The 24919-nt window shown below is 37.7% G+C and overlaps 1 long non-coding RNA gene across 1 annotated transcript in view; it reads left to right on the forward strand.

Moving 5' to 3' along the window:
- Positions 1-1704: 1704 nt before the first annotated feature.
- Positions 1705-24919, forward strand: part of 4930474G06Rik (RIKEN cDNA 4930474G06 gene) — a 438013-nt gene continuing 414798 nt past the window's right edge. The window contains exon 1 of the long non-coding RNA NR_045398.1: positions 1705-1743. This is a non-coding gene — a long non-coding RNA (RIKEN cDNA 4930474G06 gene). The remainder of the gene's footprint in view (positions 1744-24919) is intronic.

Below are 24919 nucleotides of genomic sequence, written 5' to 3' on the forward strand. Positions count from 1 at the left end.
GCACCATTCAAACCTGAAATATAAAGGACAGTGTAGCCTTCTGTTAAGCATAGAGGCAGGCAGAACACAATTTTCTGAAATGGGTTTATTTCCCTCCATGTACACAGTATGAATGAAGCAGAATTCTATCTTGTTAGTTTCTACCACAAAGCTTGTCCTGGAGGTCCAGTTAACCTTCCAATGGTAGGTCAGAATTACTGTCTAATAAACCCTTTGCTTGTCACCTTGGTAAAATTGTTCTTCCAACATATGCATCCATAAAGCCATCTCACATTCAGGTGATTTCAGTGACCTCATTGCTGATATCAAGACTCTGCCATTGTTCAGTGGAGAAAGTAGCATCTTAACATTGTTCTTCATTGGTTTAGCATTCTTCCATTCCAAAGCCTGCTAATACAGAGTATTACATTCTTCACTCATCCTACAGTATCTCTGCCTCCCCTTTACTACAGCATTCTAGCTTGCCCACCCATCTCTTGCCTGTCAGGCACAAGCCCTTCTTTCCCTGTCTATTTGAATCATTAATATTTCTTCTTAAAGCATTACTAACCATGTTAAGTTGGTTAAATGAATTTGACAACCAAAAATCTATGTGAAGTATTAATATTCAATGTTTAATATTGTATTAGTCAGTTTTTCCAGATGGCCAGAACTAAGAAGGACCTATACAAACAAACATAGATATTTTTATATGAGACCTGGTTTTAGCAGAGTTTGATTCATATAAGTAGACGCCATGAAGTCCCCTGGTAATCTGGCGGTAACCATGTAAACTGGAGGATATAAGATAACGATAGTGTGGTTTAGACCAAGTTCCTAATCCAGGACCCAGGGAATCCAATAATGTGACTCTCCATGACAGACAACTACGAAACTGTTACATATGAGAGTGGTTTCCAAGGCTAGAGAACCCGTAGTTCCTTCCCATTTCCAATAAAAAGAATGAAAATCATCCTTTTTAAGTTTGATGTGTCTATTCAATCCAGTACCCATTCAGTAGATTCTGCCTTTCAACAAGGCAGAGGATTTCTCTCCTCAGATCACTGACTTATATATCAGGTTTCTCAAACAGCACTCAGATAGGACTTTACCACCTTTCTAGAGATAATTTAACACATCAAGTTCAACCCCATTGCTATCACACACAAAGTCTTAACAGTTTCATGACATTTGTAGAAGACAAGTTAAATATCATAGAAAATAGGAATGTATCTAAAATTTACTTCTAACTCATTAGAATAGAGAAATAGAGGAAATGATCCATGTATGTATTATGTTTCTGTTACTTTGACAAACACTGAGACAAAGCCCACAGTCTCTACATGTTCAGTACACTTACTAGGTGGTTTTTACACCCCAGCACCACATAAATCCAGAGATCCTTCCCATTGGACACCCACACAAATAACAGGAGACATCTGTTGCACCTAGTCTAGTATGACTAAATACTTTCCATAGCTCTATAATAAGGGGTTAACAATTCAAGATACTTGAATTTTACTGTGTCCAATATGGCCTACTGTGTTTTATACTATAGTTCAGGTAATGATAGAAATGCCAGTGCATTTAGATAAAATGATGAGAGAAAGAAAGATTAGTATTTGGATACACACACACACACACATATATAATATATGTACATATACATATAAAATATGTATATATATGACATTATATTTTTATACATATTTCTTTTCTTTTCTCAGATCACTGACCCATATGTCAGTATACCAGGCTCCTCAGGTATGACTTTATCACCTGTCTAGATAATATATATATATATGTGTGTGTGTATATGTATATATGTGTGTGTGTGTGTGTGTGTGTGTGTTTCTTTGGTACTGCCTTTTAATTTTACCTAGAAACAATCAGAAGAGGGTACAAAATGAAAGCTAAATTACCTTTTAGTTTCAAAAGTAGGTAAAAATAACTCTCCTCTTACATGTGTTCTATAATAAACTACTAAATAATATACTTGAGGATTTTTGAAAAACCTAGATTATTCAATATTTTATTGAATTGCTTATGGGTGACATTTCGAGTAACTATAATTGTTAGGAAGAGAGTAGATTGAAATTTTAACTGTCTCTATGAAAGAAATTTGTTATTTTTTAGTATGGAAACTAGACACTGTGATTTGAAGAGTACCTTTCTGGTATGATCCTCCCATTTTGGTTTTTGTTTTGCTTTTTTAATATACAAGCAGAATAGCAGTTATACAAGTTTATCAGCATTCAAAATGTGCGTGCTTGGTACTTAATGGTTTTCCGATGTACCATCAGTGTTCATTCAACTTAAATAGCCTCCCAAAGTTTTGTATTGAAAATCCCAATAGGGATAAGATAGGGACAAGAGCAGTTGGTTTTGATGTTCTGACACCAGGGTGGAACTCGGGATGGAAAATGTATTCAGATTTCTTTTATTTTCAGTGTTTTGGCATTTGACATCAGATACACCAACTGACACTGGCATTCTAACTTCCCCTAGGCTTAGCTCAGAGTTCATAGGAACATGGCTTGTGGCATGGCTTTTAAATGTAAAGCAATCAATCCCATGGGGCATCCATGTTGACTTCTTCCTCTCTACAGCTATTATGCATTGATAGTTTTTCCTGTCTCATCACTTCTGGGCTGAGGACAAGACCAGTATATCACTGTGCCACACAGTCAGCTCACATTTTTTAAATTATCTACTTCTAAACTATCATTTCTTCCCTGATTTCTTCCTATAGAGATTGCAACGGAGTCTCTTGCCCATATTTCCTGTTGGTACCTCAACTCTGTTTCCAGGCAAGGCAAGCTTCTAAGATAGGTACTACAGTTCCACAATCACGGAAATGAGAAGTAAATGACTTTATCCAAGCTGGAACTTCTCATATCTGTGTGTTTTACAAGATTTGATAAAAATGATTCCTTTGTGTCCATAGTTGGAGATATAAAATGAGGTTGTTTTGAGCCATGCCTTTTGAGATTCCTAAACATATTTTCACACAGTGAGCAAGTTATTAAATCATGGAGTTAGTTTCCTTGGCTATGTATAATCAACATAATAATTTTAATAACAAAAGGATTAAGTATTAAACACACTTATATGCTTCTTATAACAATACGTGTAAATAGAATGTTGCATACATATGAGCCATTATATTATATAACAGGTCTGATCTGATAGTATTATTTATTAGTTTCTGAATTTATTTTTTTATATTTATTTTTTATTAGATATTTTCTTCATTTACATTTCAAATGCTATCCAGAAAGTCTCCTATACCCTCCCCCAGCCCTGCTCCCCAACCCATCTACTTCTGCTTTCTGACCCTGGCATTCCGCTGTACTGGGGCATATAATCTTTGCAAGACCAAGGGCATCTCCTCCCAATGATGGCCAGCTATGCCATCTTCTGCTACATATGCTGCTAGACACATGAGCTCTGGGGTTACTGGTTAGTTCATATCGGTGTTCCTCCTATAGGGTTGCAGACACTTTCAGCTCCTTGGGTACTTTCTCTAGCTCCTCCATTGGGGGCCCTGTGTTCCATCCAATAGATGACTGTGAGCATCCACTTCTGTATTTGCCAGGTACTAGCATAGCCTCAAAAGAGACAGCTATATCAGGATCCTGTCAGAAAAATTTGGTGGCTGTTTATGGGATGGATCTCCACATGGAGCAGGATCTGGATGGTCCTTCCTTCTGTCTCAGCTCCAAACTTTGTCTCTGTAGCTCCCTCCATGGGTATTTTGTTCCCCATTCTAAGGAGAAAGAAGTTTCCACACTTTGGTCTTCCTTCTTCTTGAGTTTCCTGTGTTTTGCAGATTGTATCTTGGGTATTCTAAGTTTCTGGCCTAATATCCACTTATCAGTGAATGCATATCATGTGTGTTCTGTTGTGATTGGGTTACCTCACTCAGGATGATATCATACAGAGCCTTCCATTTGCCTAAGAATTTCATAAATTTATTGTTTTTAATAGCTGAGTAGTACTCCATTGTGCAAATATACCAAAATTCTGTATCTATTCCTCTGTTGAGGGACATCAGGGTTCTTTCCAGCTTCTGGCTATTATAAATAAGGCTGCTATGAACATAGTGGAGCATTGTCCTTATTACAAGTTGGAGCATCTTCTGGGTATTTGCCCAGGACAGGAATTGCTGGATCTGCCAGTAGTACTATGTCCAATTTTCTGAGGAACTTTCAGACTTACTTCCAGAGTTCAGGCTTGCAATCCCACCAGCAATGAAGGAGTGTTCTTCTTTCACCACATCCTTGCCACCATCTGATGTCACCTAAATTTTTGATCTTAGCCATTCTGACTGGTGTAAGGTAGAATCTCAGGGTTGTTTTGATTTGCATTTTCCTGATGATTAAGGAAGTTGAACATTTTTTCAGGTGCTTCTCAGCCATTCGGTATTTCTCATTTGAGAGTTCTTTGTTTAGCTCTGTACCCAATTTTTAATGGGGTTATTTGATTTTCTGGAGTCCAGCTTCTTGATAGTAAAAATGGCTATCTTGCCAAACGCAATCTACAGATTCAATGCAATCCCCATCAAAATTCCAACTCAATTTTTCACTGAGTTAGAAAGGGCAATTTCAAATTCATCTGGAATAACAAAAAAACCTAGGACAGCAGAAACTATTCTTAACAATAAAAGAACCTCTGGTGGAATCACCATGCCTAGCCTTAAGCTGTACTACAGAACAATTGTGATAAAAACTGCATGGTACTGCAGTGACAGACAGGTAGATCAATGGAATAGAATTGAAGACCCAGAGATGAACCACACACCTATGGTCACTTGATCTTAGGCAAGGGAGCTAAAACCATCCAGTGGAGAAAAGACAACATTTTCAACAAATGGTGCTGACTCAACTGCAGGTTATCATGTAGAAGAATGTGAATTGATCCATTCTTATCTCCTTGTACAAAGCTCAAGTCTAAGTGGATCAAGAAACTCCACATAAAACCAGAGACACTAAAACTTATAGAGGAGAAAGTGGGAAAAAGCCTCAAAGATATGGGACCTGGGGAAAAATTCCGGAACAGAACAGCAATGGCTTGTGCTGTAAGATCGAGAATCAACAAATGGGGCCTCATAAAATTTCAAAGCTTCTGTAAGGCAAAAGACACTGTCAATAAGACAAAAAGGCCCCCAACAGATTGGGAAAGGATCTTTACCAATTTTAAACCCGATAGGGGACTAATATCCAATATATACAAAGTTTCTGAATTTCTAAAACAATTTTATCTATATGATTCAGCATCTGACCTGTACATTTTTATTTAACAGCTCATTAGCTCATGTGTCTCTCTTCTATCTATCTATTTAATATATAATTTCTCAACTTGTAATTTTTTTTTTGTTTCAAGGTCTAAGAAGTAGAGGCTTATCTTATGACTGTGCTCAATTTATCAGTCTTCTGAACTGTCTATGGACTGTTGAAAAATAAGTAGTTTGTTCAAATAAGCCAAAGCACTAGAAAAGTTGTAAATATCTCTCATTCCTTAAAGGTAGGTAACTGTGATCATTTGTATATTCTTGAACCAGGGAGTGGCACCATTTGGAGGTGTGGCCTTGTTGGAATAGGTGTGCCCTGGTTGGAATAGATGTCTCACTGTGGGTGTGGGCTTAATACTCTCAGCCTAGGTCAGTCTTCCACTAGCTGCCTTTGGATGAAGATGTAGAACTCTCAGCTCTGCTTGCGCCATGACTGCCTGTATGCTGCCATGCTCCCACCTTGATGACAACGGACTGAACCTCTGAACCTGTCAGCCATCCCCAATTAAATGTTGTTTTTATAAGACTTGCCTTAGTCATGGTGTCTGTTCACATCAGTAAACTCCAACTAATACAGAAGTTGATACCAGGACTCTGTAGATTTGATCACTAAAACTCTTTTCACAGCTTTTGCATTAAGTGCCTGATGGATGAGGGATGGCAGTGACTTGATGGTCTATGGTGGGCTCAGCACCTCACATGGACTTCACATTGCATTTTGGTTATGTTATTTGTACAAAGATTGCAACCTTAACAAAGAGAGCAACAAAGTTTGACCAGATCAAGACATCACCACACAGAGGAAGCCCAGCAATGGAGATCCAAGTGTCTCCAGAATCACAAATGCCATCTTCATGGGGTAGCTTTCCTCACAAATGCTGGAGAAAACTTGCTGTTGAGTGGCTTTCTCTCTCAAATATTAAAGAAAAAAGCAATAATAACTATAGCTGAAATTTCTGACAATGAATATCAATCAAATGCAATGATAAGCCCCGAGGAGGTGATGGGATCACAGATGATCCCAAAACATGTTTAAGAGACAACACCAGTGCTGTACACTATGTTCTTTCCCTTGTACAAAAGTTCTGAATGAAAATAAATATTGATGTAAAAATCCAAGAGTTGCTTCTCAGATCAGGAAGGAGTTAAATATAAAGAAGCTATTAAAATGTTAGAGATTTAGGTATGGGATTTGGAATTTTGCTAAAAAAAAAAAATACGACAGTGGTCACTGTACAGTTCATTCTACCAAAGTAAATGAATTCAATGCATACCTCAAAATGATAAAATTTATTTTATGTGAATGATAATTTGATAAAAAGATGAAAACAGATAGCATTAGATTTGAGATAAGTGAAATGACTGTGTACATCTACAACTCAAATAAATTTCATGACAGCTTTTTAATCTCAGTCTTTATGTCACAAAATTATTGGCAAACTGTGGGTACAAGGATAAATTTAAAGTTAGATGGGTACAAGGATAAATTTAAAGTTAGAATCAGGTGGAAGGAGAGCAAAATTAGAAGGGATCACAGAACAGAGAAAGATAACACTGTTGAGAAGGTGAAGGGCTAAAGGTTGATTGGTCCTGAGAGAAGAAGGTGTACTGAGGAATATGTGAAATGTGCAAAAGAGCTAAGCGGGGAGCCGGGCGTGGTGGTGCACGCCTTTAATCCCAGCACTTGGGAGGCAGAGGCAGAAAGATTTCTGAGTTTGAGGCCAGCCTGGTCTACAAAATGAGTTCCAGGACAGCCAGGGCTATACAGAGAAAACGAGAGAGAGAGAGAGAGAGAGAGAGAGAGAGAGAGAGAGAGAGAGAGAGAGAGAGAGAGAGAGAGCGCTAAGCAGGACAAGCTGTATTTAAACCTGTATGCTAGGCTAGCACCAGCCCTGCACTAAGAGGAGAGAAGATGCTTTGCGGGGGTGTGGTAGAGCTCCTCAGAGAAGGAAAGTTCTTATGGAACTTAAAAGATTTTACCATATCTTATGTGTTTTGTGTTTGCTCAGAATGGGAACATTTTTCATTTTTATTAGAGAGTTGAGGGAATTCTCAGACTCTAAAGATGCATAAAAGACATTCATAGAGAAAAGAAGATGGCTTTCTTGAAAATTGCTGCTTTAGCACTAAGCAGGCTGTCCGAAGAACACTTGTATACAGAGGGAAGAGTTTGGTTTAGGAGCACGCTCCATCCAGGTAGTGAACTCTGCTCTAGCCCACTTATTGTTTTTAGTGTCTGATGCTCAGGTTCTTCCTGAATGGCATACAAAAATTTATACGTACATAAATAAATCATCGAAGCCAAAATAATAGCAACATGACCTTTGTCTTTAATAAAGTCAGTGCCGGGGATCAGTTAGTAGATTGGCTATCACGCACAAGACCTTAGCTTTGTTGTACACTGCTGTATAAACCCTACATGGTGAGACACTCCTATAATCCCAGAACTGGGGAAGTGGAGACCGGATGATCAGAAATTCAAAGTCATATTCATCCCCATACAATGCTTGAGGCCATCATAGACTGCATGAAGATCCTATTTCAACAATTAATTTAAAAAATAACTTCAAACAGTTTAATTAGGAAGGCAGAAAAGTACAATATAAAAGGAAGGAACTACTATTGAAGTCAACATACAGCAGGGACTCCGAGTTAGTCTACAGGAACTGAAGAAGGGGGTCATTTGAAAGTGACATGGCATACTGCTAGAGAAATGGCTCAGTGGATAAAGTGTTTGCTGTCCAAGTATGTAGTACTTAGTGTGGATTCCCGGGACTCATGAAAGCCATGAACATACAAATTTATACATGATAATTCTGTACATAATTGAAGTGTCTGCAATTTAATCCCTAGTTGGAAAGAATGGCAGATCACTGGGACTGACTACCTTGCCAGTATATTCTCAAAAAAAGATTAAGTTTCAGGTTCAATGAAATACTGGGTCTCAAAGAACACAGTAGAGAAAAGGTGAAAGAGAACATCCTGAGGCCAGTCTTTGGTGCTCCAACATAGTGTTCTCACACACACACACACACACACACACACACACACGGAGGGAGAGATGGAAAGTGGGAGGGAGAGAGAGAGAGAGAGAGAGATTGGAAAAGGAAAGCTTAAAGTGTTAGATGCGCATGTGTCTTAGATCTGACACAGATATATGAACCAGAGTGTGCTGGACCCGTGGGTTAGCACCAGTAAAGCTGTACAGCAGCAGCTGCTCGCTTGAACGTTGTACTTCTAAAATACACATCTGGAGGAAATGAAGGAAACATATCAGAAGTGCAAAAGTGTAAGCAAGGAAAAGGTCTCTGGAGGTGTGTGAAGGAGCAGAGTGCTCCAATTACACAGGTGTCGGAGTAAGGAATAATGGTCTTGCTCTCTCTCCTTAGAATACAACCAAACAGACAAATAAAAACACAAAACCATCAAATCAGAGAAGAAAAGAAAAGAAAAAGAAAAAAAATGAGGAAACACACATACATATACACAGACATACACAGAGAGTAAGAAAAACGAAAACAATATTGTATAAGCAAAACACTAGTAAGAAAAAAAATGCTCAAGTAAAACAACAAGACAAAAATCAGTAGAATATCATTGCGTTTATTTTGTATTGGCCAGGTACTGCTGAGCATAAGGTATATCCTAAAGTCTGGTTAATACATCTAGTGAAAATCCATTGGAGAAAACTATTTTTTTTTCTTTGCAAGCAGATGTGAAATGTAGATAGTTTCTTGTTTAGAGTAGAAGCTTGTGTGCACCTATCCCTCTCACCATTGAGACCCCATCTTATTTGAAACTCTACAGAGCCTGTACATGCTTCCACAGTATCTGGGTGTTCATACATGACAGTACTATTGAGTATGGAAGAGAGCGGTTTACTTAGGGCGTCCTTCTGCTCTTACCATTTTTCTGCCTTCTCCTCCTCATAGAGCCCTGGGCAGAGATTCAGAAAACTGGTGACTGCCATCTATGAATAATAGTAACTCGACCCGAGGATATTGCTTGTAATTCTCTAGAAGAGGACGAGAGTGTGCCATAGCCATTAGTTTCAGTAGAATAAAAATTGCTCATTCATAATTTTCTGTGTGTGGTCTATGAGCTGTAAAGACCACTTAAGGTCACTGCTTCATACAGTATTAGGTAAACATTTGAGAGGTAAATACTTTTATCCATCTTTGCTTCCAGCAAAGAAGTAGACCATGAAAACTCCAGAGGGCTGGCTTGATAGATGCTTTTGCTTCTATTATTTTCCCTGAGCTGAGTGTTCACTAATGCTTTGTGTAAATGCAGGTAACTGGACCATGTTCATTGAGAAGGAAGAAAAGTAGAAGCATTTGTTAAGCATACATCATATATATGTGACTATATGCACACAATATGATAAATACAAGCTGGAGACTGAAGGCAAACCCTGTCTCTCTCCCTGCCCATGAGAAATGCTTTAATTCACTGCAAATAAACACATCTAGGAATCTGTTGAAGTCACCAGAAGGTTGTATTAAGAGGGAAGAAGAATTGTTACTGCATTAATATGTGGCTGTTAATGCTGATTGCTACCTAATACCTATGGTACTTGTGTTTATTTCCTGATAACAGATAACTATCAAGTTTTTCTCATGTTCATTCCTATGTTAATTTTGTCCTGTGACTGCTGTCACCTCTGAGCTATGTTAGCTGATGGCCAATGTAAGTACACAAAGTAAAATGATACTCTATTGGTGGTAAGGATGTTGTTTTATGCTTTTTTTTAAGAAAAAAAGTCTTCATGTTATATTTGCTGATGTCACAGTTGTGTTAATAAGTCATGTGAGTCCATATGTTAAGAGAGTCAAGTTGTGTCTTCCTATGTCATTATCTCTCTAGCTTTCCATTATATTTTTATTTTGATACACAATTCTTATATGAATATTTTGTCAATATAAAGCATGGTAATTGTCATGTGTCTTCATTTCTGTTTCTTCATTCACTTTTATAATTGGTGAAATTCTACTTGCCTCCAAACTGGGACAATAAAGATGCAGTGACACTGGCCACTAAGGAAAAAAAAAAGGTCGCGGAGTCACTGGAGTTTCAAAAGAGTCATTTTAATGGAAGGAGATATGCCACAGTTAACATCATTTCTCTCTGTGTGTCCTTGGCCACTTAGGAAGCAGAGAATGCAAATTGTAATAGGGCTTTGGGGATTGGGTTTTGGTAAAGACACAGATAAAAAAAAAAAAAAAAAAAAAAACACAAAGCAGGTCAGGGGAGATGTCTCTCCGCCCACCTCAAATATTGACAGTAGCCTGGCACTGTCCAAAAAAAATTTAACTATTAAGTAAGGAATCTTATTGCAGAAATGACACCAGAAACTTAAGACCTGCTTCCTTGCTTGCGTGGGCATACACATCTTCACATACACACATAAACACTATATCTTCCCACTGCCAGGGAAGTGTTGAAGGTGAAAAAGGAAGAAAGCCAGGACACGTCTCTGCCCATTAAGGGAATTAAAGGCTTTGCTGTCCCTGGGCGAGTGTGATTTAAGGGCTAATCAGCACCATGGTCCTTGCACATTATCTAAGAAAGTGAAAATCACTGGCGACTGTGTCTGTGCTTGGCAGCTCCAGGGGAATCTCTGCAGGCCCTCTGATAACTTTTCATGCAGCGCTTGAATATTCCTCCCCGTGTAATTGGGTTTGTTTGCAATATATAAAAAGCAGCCCGTGGCTAATGGTCTGATGCATTCTGTACGTGTTTGATTAGGAGAGTTTACTTGGGCAGAGGGAGCATTGTGTGCCCCTTCTGCAGTGAGGACATGAACTGCTCTGCTTGCTCGGCACATTCCCATTAGATCACTCAATGGCACGCAATTCACATGTCTTTAGAACATTGGCTCCAAATGAGTCATATTCAAAAAAGGCTTTATTTTTCGGCCATTGAAATCAGAGACAGTATTATCGAGGAGATGATTTTAAAAGTAGATTTAGTTCATTCATGTGGGTCTCATAGACTCTTCTAGAAATTTGTATGTTGATTGCTCTTCAAGGCAAGGCAATGATTTCTGTTGGAAAAAAATACATCTGTGAATTAGTTTCGAAGAGTTCAGGCAAGAGATGAGAAGACGAACGATGTAGAAAGCCCAGATAATTTCTTTCTTTTGAAATAGCTATATATGAACTTGGAGTAATATTTCTGTTCCTCCTGAGGTTGGCACCAAGCATTCAGAACAAGAACCTAGCAAAATATCACTAAAAAAAAAACATTCAAAAGTGTTATGCTTGCAAGAGTCATAGTAGTATGCTACACAAAGGGAATGGGTACTCACACTGAGTAGGAATGGGGATGAGAAATTTAATTAGGGCATATCAAATGCCTCCTCCCCCACTGCACTCCACCACTCCACTGACTAGAATATTATGGTAGTTGTGGGAAACTGAATCATCTTCTGGTCTTTGTCCTGGTGTTGTTGTGCCATGGTCTTGACTATGACAGCATTATCATTCTACTTGAGTGGTATGAAAACATTAAAAGGAAGTTTTCAGTCAATTCTCAAGAGTGTAGTTACATTTTTGTCACAAGTAATTAGGATTTGCTGTCTACCTGTACTATTCCTTAATCCTTCTTGCCAAATGACTTCCCTTAGCCATACATCTTTTCTGCTCTCCAAAAGATATCAAAACATATTCAGGGAATATTCAGATAATACACAGAGAGAGAGAGAGAGAGAGAGAGAGAGAGAGAGAGAGAGAGAGAGAGAGAGAGAGAGGGGGGGGGGAGAGAGAGAGAGGGAGAGAGAGAGGGAGAGAGAGAGAGAGAGGGAGAGAGAGAGAGGATAATACAGAGAGAGAGACAGACAGACAGACAGACAGACTGACAGACAGACAGATAACACACACACGCACATACACACACACACACACGTACACACACACGTACACACACACACACACACACACACACACACACACACACACACGTAATGTTCTTAATTTTTCGGGGGAATCTTAGATTACATTTCCATAGACATATCCTTCTCTCCTCTCTCTTGGGGAATTTTGTCTACTTACATTTTCTTCCAGGTGCATTCACCATCTACTACTTTCCTCTTTCCCAGGCAATTATGAGACTTTAGAAAGTATTAAGAAATTGTGTGTCAGAGTTTGGTCACTTTCACAGGATCAGTGACAGGAAATCAATTGTGTTTGCCCTTTAACCTGATGTTATTGTCACCTGCCAGTCATAATGACACGAACAATGTAAAGAATGGTTGCTTCGAAGCAGGGAAGCTAGAGTTTGATAAAAACCCAAGTATATTTGGATTCAAAGATATATCTCATTATTTCAGCAGAGCTATAAGGGGGTTAATTATCTATCTACATATCCATTTATCTTTGTAGCAAATGATCTGCTACTATTTATAGTTAAATAGTGTTTGATAAATGAGCACTATCAGGTAATTTTTTTTTTTAAAAAGGCCACCATGTAACTCCCCAATAGGATGGCGATCCTATTGAGTTGAGTGAGAAGTTAAACCTAGCTCTGACATTCATGTGATCACCACTATTAGATAGCAGGCCACTCCAAGGCTTTGATGATGGCTGCAACAGAGAGAGATTGATGGGAAGCAGTGTTGGTCACTGATGGCAAAAATGAAACTTGAGTTGCTCATCAGACACTTGCATTTCTTCCTTGCAAAAGATTAACATCACACTAAAAATAAGTAGGTGAGTAGGTGAGCCCACTAGCCATTAGTGTTTCTCATTGGAACTGTCCTGATATGCTTTTTTTTTTTTAAAGATTTATTTATTTATTATATGTAAGTACACTGTAGCTGTCTTCAGACACTCCAGAAGAGGGAGTCAGATCTCGTTACGGATGGTTGTGAGCCACCATGTGGTTGCTGGGATTTGAACTCCTGACCTTCGGAAGAGCAGTCGGGTGCTCTTACCCGCTGAGCCATCTCACCAGCCCCCTGATATGCTTTTTATCTTACACAACACACATGCATTTAGTACCAGTGGGGAAATATGAATTCTTTTTAATTAATTATTTGAAATTTTCATTTAAGAAATTTCCAAAATAAAAGTCAAAAACTTACATAAAAAACATAAAAAATTCAATAGGCTCTACAACTTTAGATGAGAAAGACATTTAAAAAGGTGTAATAGTTAGTCCAGTTTAGCTAAATACAGTGGGCTTGAATTGAATTATGTGAATCATTTTCCTAATTCTGATTTCAGACCAGTTAAATACAGTGGGCTTAGATTATCTAAATTGTTTTCTTAATTCTGAGTTTGAAAGTAAGAGGGATGAAGGAAAATCCATGTATCTTCTCCATGAATTTCTTTTTGATTATATGGAGTTCTAGCCATTAACCTTTATTTAAATTACATTTTTAAACAGAGAGAAAGTTAATGAGTTAATATTCTAGAAGGTGATTAAAACTCAAGAGGCTCTGAAGACATCCAGATGTTACCAACAGAGGAGTGTCTGTAATACTATTCTAGGAGGGTGTTTATGGGGGCCAAGTACACAGATTAGGTAAAAGAGTTACTCTAGTCTATGAGAAAAGAGAAATTAAAAAATGAGATTTCCCTTTTTGACATGTTTATAGTAATTCTCTTCCATTTTAACACCAAGGATATTGAAATGGAGATGACATATGTCTTTACAATAGTCTTTATTTGCAGAGTAGATTCTACAATTTATGGCACTGAGACATATATATATATAAGTTGTAATGTTAATATAAAACGATTAAGTAGGAGTGTTTTCTATAGGCACATGTGCATTTGTGAGCATATATGTGTACAGATATTTGTGTCTATGTATATATGTGTATGTATATGTATGTCTCTTCTGTATGTCTGTGTATGTATGTGAATTGGTTTTATGTGTGTGTGTCATTTTGTATATGTATGTACATTCATGAATGCATGTATGTATGTGTATACGTGTTATGATATAACATACATTTACTGGGTGAATTCTTTATATCTTCTACTTTATTTTTAATTTCCTCATAGCCACACATCACCATCACTGATATTGATGAGTTTAGAAGTCAATTAACACTCTGTTATCACTTGAAGCTCTGAAGCATTTAGACAATTTTAAAGCTTCTGAGTGACGAATATTGTAATTTCTAATATAGACAGTCTATCTGTAGTCAATGACTCTATTCTTGAATTTGCTCTTAGGTTTTCTTAATGCTTTCATTACATTCAATGCCATGGTGCACATGCCTTTCCATAATGGGGAGCAGGTGAAGTGGCCTATACATTCAAGGAACAGATTCTGCGTAGATTTTAGAAGAAAACATTACGAAGTTGCATTGTGAAGTTAATATATAATTTCATGACTCAAGTGACTTGCCAAGTTTCTAGGGTACTAAGGGTAGGTGACGTTAAGGGAGAAAACAACTTAAGGTTGGGCACTGTGAATTTGTTCTCCTATCCCCCTTTTAAAGTTATTTTGGTATACTTGAATTCTTTGCTGGAAATACATAAACAGGTCACTTCTTGTGGAACATTTAATTACCTGTGACATACTCCTGGGTTCTCTTCTCTATTACAGAATCAAAGAGTGAGACAATCAAGCCTCTATCACATGTTCAAAGAGGGAAAAATTGTTAGATTCTTGGACTTTCTGATGAAAAAAAGATAGCCATTGTTGGACTAGCCTGACCACAGGACAGGCTCTCTAAGACATTCCCTTTTAATATATGTTCCGTTTCATCCAATTTTTATATAATTATATTCTGTTGTATTATATGCCTAGATGCACCATTTCTAAGAGAAGCATTTTAAATTGGAAGGATAAAATAGACTAAGAGAGATTGACAGAAAGTTTCCCAATCTGTTGGTGACTTTTTTGTCTTATTGACAGTGTCTTTTGCCTTACAGAAGCTTTGCAATTTTATGAGGTTCCATTTGTCAATGCTCAATCTTACAGCACAAGCCATTGCTGTTCTATTCAGGATTTTTTCCCCTGTGCCCATATCTTCTAGACTTTTCCCCACTTTCTCCTCTATAAGTTTCAGTGTCTCTGGTTTTATGTGGAGTTCCTTGATCCACTTAGACCTGACCTTAGTACAAGGAGATGAGAATGAATCAATTCGCATTCTTCTACATGATAACCGCCAGTTGTGCCAGCACCATTTGTTGAAAATGCTGTCTTTTTTTCCACATGATGGTTTTAGCTCCCTTGTCAAAGATCAAGTGACAATAGGTGTGTGGGTTCAGTTCTGGGTCTTCAATTCTATTCCATTGATCTACTTGTCTGTTGCTATACCATTACCATGCAGTTTTTTTTTTAATCACAATTACTATGTAGAACATCTTTATTTTTATTTATTTATTTCTTTTATTGGGTATTTATTTCATTTACATTTCCAATGCTATCCCAAAAGTCGCCCACACGCTCCCCCATCCACTCCCCCACCCACTCCCATTTTTTGGCCCTGTCGTTCCCCTGTACTGAGGCATATAAAGTTTGCACAACCAATGGGCCTCTCTTTCCACTGATGGCCGACTAGGCCATCTTCTGATTCCTATGCAGCTAGAGACACGAGCTCCGGGGGGTACTGGTTAGTTCATATTGTTGTTCGACCTATAGGATTGCAGATCCCTTTAGCTCCTTGGGTACTTTCTCTAGCTCCTCCATTGGGGGCCCTGTGATCCATCCAATAGCTGACTGTGAGCATCCACTTCTGTGTTTGCTAGGCCCCGGCATAGTCTCACAAGAGACAGCTATATCTGGATCCTTTCAGCAAAGTCTTGCTAGTGTATGCAATGGTGTCAGCGCTTGGAAGCTGATTATGGGATGGATCCTCGGAAATGGCAGTCTCTAGATAGTCCGTCCTTTTGTCACAGCTCCAAACTTTTTCTCTGTAACTCCTTCCATGCGTGTTTTGTTCCCAATTCTAAGAAGGGGCACAGTGTCCACACTTTGGTCTTCATTCTTCTTGAGTTTCATGCGTTTAGCAAATTGTATCTTATATCTTGGGTATCCTAAGTTTTGGGCTAATATCCACTTATCAGTGAGTACATATTGTGTGAGTTCCTTTGTGATTGGGTTACCTCACTCAGGAAGATGCCCTCCAGGTCCATCCATTTGCCTAGAAATTTCATAAATTCATTCTTTTTAATAGCTGAGTAGTACATCTTTAGATCAGTCATGGTGATTCCACCAGAGATTCTTTTATCATTGAGAAGAGTTTTTGCTATCCTAGGTTTTTTTGTTATTCCAGATAAATTTGCAACTTGCCCTTTCTATCTCAGTGAAGAATTAAGTTGGAATTTTGATGGGCATTGCATTGAATCTGTAGATTGCTTTCAGCAAGATAGATATTTTCGCCATATTGATTTGCCAATCCATGAGCATGGGAGATCTTTCCATCTTCTGAGATCTTCTTTTACTTCTTTATTCAGCGACTTGAAGTTCTTATCATACAGATCTTTCGCTTCCTTAGTTAGAGTCACACCAAGGTATTTAATATTATTTGTGAGTATTGTGAAAGGTGTTCTTTCCCTAAATTCTTTCTCAGCCTGTTTATCCTTTGTGTGGAGAAAGGCCACTGATTTGTTTGAGTTAATTTTATATCCAGCTACTTCACTGAAGCTGTTGATCAGGTTTAGGAGTTCTCTGGTGAAATTTTTAGGGTCACTTATATATACTATCATATTACCAGCAAATAGTGATATTTTGACTTCTTCCTTTCCAATTTGTATCTCGTTGACCTCCATTTGTTGTTGAATTGCTCTGGCTAGGACTTCAAGTACTATATTGAATAGGTAGGGAGAAAGTGGGCAGCCTGTCTAGTCCTTGATTTTAGTGGGATTGCTTCCAGCTTCTCTCCATTTACTTTGATGTTGGCTACTGGTTTGCTGTATATTGCTTTTATCATGTTTAGGTATGGGCCTTGAATTCCTGATCTTTCCAAGACTTTTATCATGAATGGGTGTTGAATTTTGTCAAATGCTTTCTCAGTATCTAAGGAGATGATCATGTGATTTTTGTCTTTGAGTTTGTTTATATAGTGGATTACATTGATGGGTTTCCATATATTAAACCATCCCTACATCCCTGGGATGAAGCATACTTGGTCGTGATGGATGATCATTTTGATGTGTTCTTGGATTCTGTTTGGGAGCATCTATTGAGTATTTTTGCATCAATATTCATAAGGGAAATTGTCTGAAGTTCTCTATCTTTGTTAGGTCTTGATGTGGTTTAGGTATCAGAGTAATTGTAGCTTAATAGAATGAATTGGGTAGAATACCTTCTGTTTCTATTTTGTGGAATAGTTCGAGAAGAACTGATATTAGGTTTTCTTTGAAGGTTTGATAGAACTCTGTACTAAACCCATCTGGTCCTGGGCTTTTTTTGGTTGGGAGACTATTAATGACTGCTTTTTTTTTTTTTAAAGGGGATATAGGACTGTTTAGATCATTAATCTGATCCTGATTTAACTTTGGTACCTGGTATCTGTCTAGAAATTTGTCCATTTATCCAGGTTTTCCAGTTTTGTTGAGGATAGCCATTTGTAGAAGGATCTGATAGTGTTATGGATTTCCACAGGATCTGTTGTTATGTCTCCCTTTTCATTTCTGATTTTGTTAATTAGGATGCTGTCCCTGTGCCCTCTAGTGAGTCTGGCTAAGGGTTTATCTATCTTGTTTATTTTCTCAAAGAACCAGATCCTGTTTTGGTTGATTCTTTGAATAGTTCTTTTTGTTTCTGCTTTGTTGATTTCAGCCCTGAGTTTGATTATTTCTTGCAATCTACTCTTCTTGGGTGAAATTGCTTCCTTTTGTTCTAGAGCTTTTAGGTGTGCTGTCAAGCTGCTAGTGTATGCTCTCTCTAGTTTCTTTTTGGAGGCACTCAGAGATATGAGTTTTCCTCTCTGGAATGCTTTCATTGTGTCCCATAAGTTTGGGTATGTTGTGGCTTCATTTTCATTAAACTCTAAAATTTTTTCTTTATTTCTTCCTTGACCAAGGTATCCTTCAGGAGAGTATTCTTCAGTTTCCCCGTGAATGTTGGCTTTCTATTATTTATGTTGTTATTGAAGATCAGCCTTAGTCTGTGGTGATCTGATAGGATGCATGGGACAATTTTAATATTTTTTTTTATCTTTTAAGGCCTGTTTTGTGACCAATTATATGGTCAATTTTGGAGAAAGTACCATGAGGTGCGGAGAAGAAGGTGTATCCTTTTTTTGTTAGGATAAAATATTCTGTAGATATCTGTTAAATCCATTTGTTTCATAGCGTCTGTTAGTTTCACTGTGTCTCTGTTTAGTTTCTGTTTCCAGGATCTGTCAATTGATGAAAGTGTGGTGTTGAAGTCTCCCACTATTATTTTATGAGGTGCAATATGTGCTTTGAGTTGTACTAAAGTTTCTTTAATGAATGTCGCTGCCCTTACATTTGGAGAATAGATATTCAGAATTGGGAGTTCCTCTTGGAAGATTTTACCTTTGATGAGTATGAAGTGCCCCTCCTTGTCTTTTTTGATAACTTTGAGTTGGAAGTCAATTTTATTCGATATTAGAATGGCTACTCCAGCTTGTTTCTTCAGACCATTTGCTTGGAAAATTGTTTTCCAGCCTTTCATACTGAGGTAGTGTCTGTCTTTTCCCCTGAGATGGGTTCCCTGTAGGCAGCAAAGTGTTGGGGCCTGTTTGTGTAGCCAATATGTTACTCTATGTCTTTTTATTGGAGAATTGAGTCCATTGATATTAAGAGATATTAAGAAAAAGTAATTGTTGCTTCCTGCCATTTTTGTTGTTAGAGTTAGGATTCTGTTTTTGTGGCTGTCTTCTTTTAGGTTTGTTGAAGGATTACTTTCTTCCTTTTTCTAGGGCGTAGTTTCCGTCTTTGCATTGGAGTTGTCCCATTATTATCTTTGAAAGGCTGGATTTATGGAAAGATGTTTTGTGAATTTGGTTTTGTCATGGAATACTTTGGTTTTTCCATCTCTGATAACTGGGAGTTTTGCTGAGTATAGTAGCCTGGACTGGGATTTGTGTTCTATTAGTGTCTGTATAACATCTGTCCAGGACCTTCTGGCTTTCATAGTCTGTGGTGATAAGTCTGAAATAATTCTAATAGGCCTGCCTTTATATGTTACTTGACGTTTTCCCCTTACTACTTTTAATATTCTGTCTTTATTTAGTGCATTTGTTGTTCTGATTATTATGTGTCAGGAAGAATTTCTTTTCAGGTCCAGTCTATTTGGAGTTCTGTAGGCTTCTTCTATGCTCCTGGGCATCTCTTTCTTTAGTTTTGGGAAGTTTTCCTGTATAATTTTTTGAAGATATTTGCTGGCCCTTTAAGTTGAAAGTCTTCATTCTCATCTACTCCTATTTTTCCGTAAGTTTGGTCTTCTCATTGTGTCCTGGATTTCCTGGATATTTTGAGTTAGGATCTTTTTGTATTTCGTATTTTCTTTGATTGTTGTGTCTATGTTCTCTATGGAATCTTCTGCACCTGAGATTCTCTCTTCCATCTCTTGTATTTTGTTGCTGATGCTCACATCTATGGTTCCTGAGGATGTCTGCCTCTGCGCTCTAGGTGACTGTGTGCTGGTGCTGACTGGAAGGGCCAACTCTTTTTTTTTTTCCATTTTTTATTAGGTATTTAGCTCATTTACATTTCCAATGCTATACCAAAAATCCCCCATACCCACCCACCCCCACTCCCCTACCCACCCACTCCCCCTTTTTGGCCCTGGCGTTCCCCTGTACTGGGGCATATAAAGTTTGCATGTCCAATGGGCCTCTCTTTCCAGTGATACATATGCAGCTTTTTTTTCTTTTGATACATATGCAGCTAGAGAACTCTTATAAGGACAACCTTTAACTGGGACTGCCTTACAGGTTCAGAGATTCGTCCATTATCATCAATGTGGGAACATTGCAGCCTCCAGGCAAACATGGTGCAGGAGAAACTGAGAGTTCTACATCTTCATCTGAAGGCTGCTAGCATTATATTGGTTTCCAGGCAACTAGGATTAGGGTCTTAAACCCCACACCCACATGGACACACCTACCCCAACAAGGCTACACCTACTTCAACAGGTTCTAATCTTCTAATAGTGCCATTTCCTGGGCCAAGCATATGTAAACCATAACAGAAAGAGTATTGAAAGAACACCACATTTACTGCTTTAAACAAATATAAAACAGTCCACTGAAGTTTGAGCCTAATAAAGACACATGGATGTAATTTTAGCACCAGCAAACCACTCATACAGTAAAAACTGCAAGCCTCACCAAGAGGAGTGAAACAGAACATAATTAACTTTCATGGAGTAGAAGACACAATATTGTGAGAATGGTTATTCTCTTCAAATTAATCAGTTTTACTCATCACAAGTTGAACAAAGTTTTTCTTATAAAAATTTTAAAGTGTGATATTGAAGTTAGTGTGTAAAAACAAATAACACAGTCTATGCAGAAGTATTTTGGGGTTTACATGGCAGTCTACTCAAGAGTTCCTAGCACTTGTGTGAATGCAGGAGGATCTCCCAATGTTGATGGAGTTAAGACCAGCTCACAATGCACATGCAAAGGTATGAGTGTATGAGTGCATGTGAGTGTGAGTGTGCACGCATGCATGGGCATGCACACACACACACATACACACACACACACACACACACACACACACACTTCCCACACTACACATTAACACATGAATAAAGCATGTCTTCCAATTTAATAAAAAACAAAACAAGCTCACTCTAATGGCATAAAACTCAGGGCACAGTGCTATTGGCATGAAGACCAACTTTATAAGGAAAATAATGAAATATGAGACTAAAGATAAGGTATGCATTAAAATTGATTGAATGATTTTTAAACTTCAACTTATCACATTTTTTTAAGTTTGTATACTGAGTGTTTACATATAAAAAGATTAAAGTGAGGCTCTTCTACCACAAATAAAAGTTAATTCAAAATGAATCACACACCTAAATGAATAATTTAAACAATATTATATTTGAAGGTTTAAATGGCAAAAGTCTCAGGAAACCTAGATTTTTGCAAGGTTTGGGAGCACAGTTACAACACTTAAAATCAAATATAAAAAATTTAATACATTTCCTTTAACACAAAAAGACATAATTAAAAATTACAAGCCACAAATCAGGAAAATTGTTTGCAAATTCTGTAATTGTTAAAAGACTCACTTAAAAAATATATAAAAGTATATATTTGTTTGGTCAACATTAGAGTAGAAATCCATATAAAATTGGCAGGCACCTGCAAAATCATTCCATCAGAAAAATTATATGGATAACTGTGACTTAATATTTTAAAATTTGCTCCTAAACTACACAAAGCAAACTGAAACAGCAAGATGCAGAGTCCTCCCACCCAGAGTAGCTACAAAGACAGAGCTTAGGCAAAAGGCACATAATATGTTTTTGTTTGTTGTTTTTTGTTTTTTGTTTTTTTTTAACTGCAATGCATGTACAACTGGTTATATTTATATAAAAAACATTTATAAAAAAGAAAAAAAGTATATGAAGGAGAGACTGAGAGACACATATTGAGAAAGAGAGAGAGAAACACAGAGAAGTTGAAAGAACATTGCCATTTACTTGGAAAGGAAACAGAGACAAGCTACAAATGGATGCTAGGTCACTGTTGGTCTATCAGCCATATTCATTTGAGTGAAGAGTGACAAATATGTGTTGTCCCCCCCCACACACACACACTTTCCTCTACTGATATTATGAAGCAATTGTAATAAATGTCTTTTGTTTTTAATTTCAAGAAATGAGTACTCTGTAGAACATGATCTTATTTTTCAGGCCAGGAATCATAAAATCATAAGAACATGGTGTGAGTATGTGTATGTGTGTCTTTCTGGGTTTGTGTGTGTCTGTGTGTATCTTGTTGTCTTTCTATTTCCTTAGAGATTGTTCTTTCAATGCTGAAATTATATTAAATCCCTCCAAAGTCACAATCACTACAACAGATACCAATAAGAGGTCATTTGAATTTTTTCAAAAGCATCTTACTAATGAAGAGGGATTCTTTCAACATACCAAAAATGTATTATCTGATTGTCTCACTGGGTCCAGCTCCATTCATTCAGAACTGTTCTTCCATGAGATGTACTTTCATTAAAAGCCCAAACGTTCCTGTCCTCAATTTAGCATTTATGTTGCAATGAAGCCTTAGAAGATACAAGCTTATATGTGAAAAATGCAGTGAGATTAGTGAGGGAAAGTCAGAACAATGAAGAGAGAATGGACTTTCAGATACACTGTCTGACATGAGATATTCCTACCCATAGCTGAAGGGAGATACCAATGCCTTTATGGAAGCAAAAGAATTGATGGGTTTTATTTATTAAGTTATGAAAATTTAAGACCACTTTTTTTCTTACAAAGCTCATCTTTTAATTGATTCAAAAGAACACTTGACTTTCTTTTTTTTAATTAAATTTAATTTTTTGATAATTCAATTTATTTTTCACTTACTGCCATTCTCCCAGACACCCCTCTTTTCAGAATTCTTCCTCCATTTCCCATCCCCTTAACCTCTGAGTGGGTGGGGCCCACTGGGTATCTTCCCTCCATGGTACTTCAAGTCTCTGAAAAATTACATGCCTTCTCTCACATTGAGGCCAGACAAGGCAGCCCAAATATAAGAATATATTCCTTGCAAAGGAAATAGCTTTTGGAGTAGCCTCCATTACAGTTGTTTGGGACCCATATGAAGACCAAGCTGCATATCTACTACATATGTTTGGGGAGGTCTAGGTCCAGCACATGTATGTTATTTGATTGGTTGTTCAGACTCTAAGAGTCCCAGGGGCCCAGGTTAGTTGACTCTGTTGGTCTTCCTGTGGAGTTCCTATTGCCTTCTGGGCCCGTAATCCTTCCTCCTATTCTTCCTTAAGAGTCCGGAAATTCCATCCACTGTTTAGCTGAGTGTGTCTGTATCTGTCTGAGTCAGCTGCTGAGTAGAGCTTCTAAGAGAACAACATGCTACTGTCTAGTGTTATGAACTGGTACCTGCCCATGGAATGAGTCTCATGCTGGGCTGATTATTGGTTGGCCTTTCTGTCAGTTGCTGCTCTATCTCCCATATGCCTGCATTTCTTGTAGACTGGATGGATTTTGGGTTGAAAATTTTGTGGGTGGGTTAATGTCTCTTACTCTACTAGTGTTCCTGCCTGATTGTAGAAGGTGGCCTCTTCAAGTTCAATATCACCAATGTAGTGATTCACAGTTTATGTCACCCTCATTGATTCTTGGGTGTGTCCATTTTCCTAGGTCTCTGTCTTGTCCTACTGATGCTGCCCTCCTTACCTCTGCCAGTTGCAGATTTCCATTCATTTTCATGGCCTCCTTGCTGTCTCTTCTGTTCTTCCTCACACCTGAATCTGAATCTTTCTATTCCCTTTCCCACCCTCCCTCTCTCCCAATTCCTCGCCCTACCATCTGCCTCTTAAGAGTATTTTATTTCCTCTCCTAAGTGAGACTCAAACTTCTTTGTGTGGGACTTACTTCTTGTTTAGCATGGTACCTAGATCAAATAGTCTTCATCCCAGGAATGCAGGGATGGCTTAATATACAAATATCCATCAATTGTAATCCACTATATAAACAAACAGAATGAAAAAGATCATATGATCATCTCATTAGACATTAAAAACCCTTTGATAGACATCAGGAATACAAGACACAAATCTAAACATAACTAAAGCAATATTCAGCAAGCCAACAACCAACTACAAACTAAATGGAGAGAAATTAAAGCATTACCACTAAAATCAGGGATAACACAAGGCTGCCTACTCTCCCCCTATCTATTTAAGGTAGTACTTTAAGTTCTAGGTAGAGCAATAAAACAACTAAAGGAGATCAAGTGGATACAAACAAGAAAGGTCAATGTATTACTATTTGTGGATGATATGTTAGTAAACAAAAGTGATCCCAAAAATTCTACCTGAGAACTCCCTCAGTTGATTTTATTTCTAGGAAGAAAAAAATGCATTTCTGTTTCAATTCTGGCCCCCTTTATGATCCAGCTCCTGTTTAGAGCATCTTATTAGGAAGGTCATGCCCTCTAATATTTCTATCATCTCTCTTGATGGATAGCAAGGTATGAAATGAGACTTTATTTTTAAGTTTTGTGAACACTTCTTCACGTATGCTTTCAAGCCTAGGCAAAGAAAATAAGTCATGTCAGAAAAGACAATTATCTCCCATTTTATATAAGATTGGCCAGAGTCAAGGGCTAAGAACGAACAAGGTTAAAGGATAGCAAGAAAATTTTGAGATACCAGATCTGAGGGCTTTCAGAGCATGGTGGTATAGTTCAGGACATGGTGCCCCAAACTGCCACCTTGAACTTTGTGCTGAATCAATTGAAGAAAATAGAAAAGACAAGTGCTTCTTTGGTTCTTTCTATACACCTATGGCAGGACATGGCTCAAAAGCATACAAAGCTCTTAGTATTCCCCAGAAATATAAGTAAGGCCTTCGGAAAGCACCACCTGCCCCTATATTTAGAGGAAAGGCACATTGTTGTTTGTGTGGGGATACAAGAACATATATATATATATATATATATCACACAAGGTTCCCATTAGATACTTACCCTTTATTCCTACTCATAACTTTTTTAAAAAA

This window comes from Mus musculus, chromosome 18, assembly GCF_000001635.26.
Source record: "Mus musculus strain C57BL/6J chromosome 18, GRCm38.p6 C57BL/6J".
In the NCBI taxonomy this organism is placed as follows: Eukaryota; Metazoa; Chordata; class Mammalia; order Rodentia; family Muridae; genus Mus; species Mus musculus.